The 3,274-nt window shown below is 34.6% G+C and overlaps 1 protein-coding gene across 1 annotated transcript in view; it reads right to left on the reverse strand.

Annotated features, from left to right (window-relative positions):
• LOC112605953 (caspase-1-like) overlaps window positions 1-3,274 on the reverse strand; it is a 105,069-nt gene that overhangs the window by 27,370 nt on the left and 74,425 nt on the right. The gene's annotated exons all lie outside the window — the stretch shown is intronic.

Genomic DNA, 3,274 nt, shown 5'->3' on the forward strand with positions numbered 1-3,274 from the left:
CCTGTTTGATAGTTTTCCTTCTAACAGTCAGGACCCTCAGCTGTAGGTCTGTTGGAGATTGCTTGAGGTCCACTCCAGACCCTGTTTGCCTGGGTATCAGCAGCAGAGGCTCAGTTGAAAATGCCGAAATCACCGGTCTTCTGTGTCGCTGGCGCTGGGAGTTGAAGACTGGAGCTGCTCCTATTCGGCCATCTTGCTCCGCCCCCCCACTATTTACTTCTCTTTCACTGAAATGGAAACAAGGAATGCGGTGGATCCTTCTTCTGAGTAAAGGAAAATAGTTTCACTAAATTTTTGCCTTTATTTCAGAAAATGCCTGCCCTTCAAAGCAGATAAGAGAGTTTTTATATATGTATATATTTTTAAGTCTAATGTTCCCCTTTTGAGTCAAATTATTATTTTCTCTTTGGGTGACATTATTGATTATTATTCTCTCCAATGGAAGATAGCTACACAAATGAATGAAGGGAAAGAGAAGTCTCTTGGAAATGAAAGACTAACAGAAAAAAGTACGAATATTATTTGAATCCAATTCATTTTTACTTTGATTTCTAGTTATGAATTCTAATTCTATCCAACCTTAGTTTTAGGAATCTTGGCAAAGAATTGTAACAGGGGTAATTTTGACTTCTTGTATGCCATTCAACCTGCTGTTCATTCTGCAAGCCATCTTTCTTAATTATAAATCTGACTATATATAATGCCCCTGTTTAATAATATTCTAAAATAATTTACACTGTCCCCAGGACAAATAATTACTCCTATATGTTTCATCAGTTCATCTAATCTTTTCAAACCATAATTTAACTTTTACATTGCAACCATACAATTTTTTTTTCCCAAATTTGTCTTATCATTTTGCACTCTCAATTGAGAAAAATCTCAATGATTTTTCCTCCCCCTCATAAAATTTTCTTTTGGATATAACAAATCTATCACAATGAAAGCATGCACACTTACACGCAAACGTAAGTCTCTGTGTTCTGCTTTCCTGTCAATTTTTAACACCGTTAATAATTCAAATTAAACTCTTATTTTTCATTGTACCACCACTAGCCTCTAAATTGCCCGGAGTTCTGACTCCACTGATGCCTGCACAACTCTGGAAGTATAAATTTGGAAGGTGAGGGGACAGAGTCTGACTTCAGGCTGCCAGTGATACTCCGTTCACTATTTCAAAAAGTCACATAAGTGATCTCTTTTCTTCTCTCTCCAGTTCTGCTCATTTGTCTATTGGGGTATTGTTTATCTATCACACTCACTTGGGTATTTTTGTTCATTAAATATACAAAAGACTGATACTTAAATCATTTTCGGATAATAAATATAGGTTTGCCACTAAAATTAAACAACAGAAAAGTTTGTAAAGTGGAAAAGGATTATCCACACTCTTTAATTTGACACAAGGTAACCACAGTTATATGTTTAGCTTGCATCTTTCTGAATTTTTTCTATGCTTTTGTAAAACACTTAATACATTACTGATTTTATTGATTTCCTTAATCATTGGCTTCCTAGTATCCTTGCCCTTTGCTTCAACCCTGAGCTAGTCTTATGATTTGGTTTTGGCCAACATAATGCAGTAGAAGGATCTGGTGCAATTCCCAGCTCAGGCTTTACAAAGCCTGGTGCTCTTCTTCCTGTGGACACCTGAACCTAAATTAGGATGAGCCTGAGCTACATTGCTAGCTGATAAGACACATCATATGGAAAAGAGGCTAATTGCCCCAGCCAAGGTCATTCTAGACCACCTTCCAGCCATGCGCTTTCCAAACATATGAGAGATCCTAGCCTTTCAGTAAAGAGGCCTACCCCATGCACAGGTGATCTCAGACACATGGATAATCTCAGCAGAGTCAAGAACTACTTAGCTAACTGGTAACCTTGTGAACAATAGTAAATGCTTATTGCATTAAACTACTGAAGTTTTGGGTGTTTTGATACCCAGAAATAAATAACTGGCAGACACATATTTACCTATACCTTTTTCCTTATAGCACCAGTGTCATATTATTATATTATCAACAATTTGCTCCATTTGTTTAATTTTTGCTTCACAACATATGACAAACCCTTTAAAAATCCAACACATTAAAATTCAATAGTATCTGATTTTTGGACATCTATAAATTATTAAAAGTGTCAATTCAACATAATTTTAAATGTTTTGTCAAAGTAATACATTCATGAGACAGTCCGTAGTACAGAAAATAATATAATAAAAATCATATTTCCCAGTACAACTCGTCCCACCTTCAGTCCCACATACTAGATGTAATTTCCTTCAATAGTTTTTGTTTTGTTTTGTTTGGCAGTAACATTTGGAATTTTCAATAATGACTCTTACAGCTCTGTGTTTCCTGATATATAGAACATAAACAATGCCATTGACTACCTCATATGAAAAATGAGATGCAGTTCACTTACATTGCCACATATTTAGTCTATTCTACCTAATACTTGATGATGTCATGATGTTCAAATCTTTTATTAATTGTGAAACAATTAATAATATATTTAACCTTAATTTCTTCTTTCATCAATGTTGCTCAGTAGCTAAAATTTTCTCCATGTATGTTGATTAATGTTGCTCTCATACCTTCTCGCTTTCAATTTTATCATTATATTTTCGCAATTTTTATCATAGTAAAATGTCATAACAAAATTACAAGCTTAACAGTTTTAAGCGTACAGCCAAATAGTATTAAATACATTCATAATTTTGCACAACAATCACCCATCTACCTCCAGAATTCTTTCTATCTTGTAAATCTGAAACTTTATAACCATTAAATGACTTCATTTTCTCCTGCCCTAGCACCTGGCAATCACCATTCTACTTTCTGTCTCTGTGAATCTGATCATCTAGGTGCCTCATATAAGTGTGATCATATTGTATTTTTGTGTGTGTGAATGGCTTATTTTACCTAGCATAATGTCCTCAAAGTTCCTCTATATTTTAGCATATGTCAGAACTTCCCTCTTTTCTATGCTAAATTACATTTTAGTATATCTATATATGATATTTTACTTATCAATTTTTCAGTCCATGGATACTTTTGTTGCTTCCAGATTTTAGATAACATGAGCAACATTGCCATGAACATGGGTGTATAAATATATATTTGAGACCCTGCTTTCAATTATTTTTGGTATGTTCCCAAAGGTGGAGTTTGAATCCTATGATAATTCTAGCTTTACTTTTGTGAGGAATTTCCATACTGTTTTCCACAGTGGTGCCATTTGGCATTCTCACCAACAGAGCACAGGGTTC

This window comes from Theropithecus gelada, chromosome 14 (assembly GCF_003255815.1).
Source record: "Theropithecus gelada isolate Dixy chromosome 14, Tgel_1.0, whole genome shotgun sequence".
Taxonomy (NCBI): domain Eukaryota; kingdom Metazoa; phylum Chordata; class Mammalia; order Primates; family Cercopithecidae; genus Theropithecus; species Theropithecus gelada.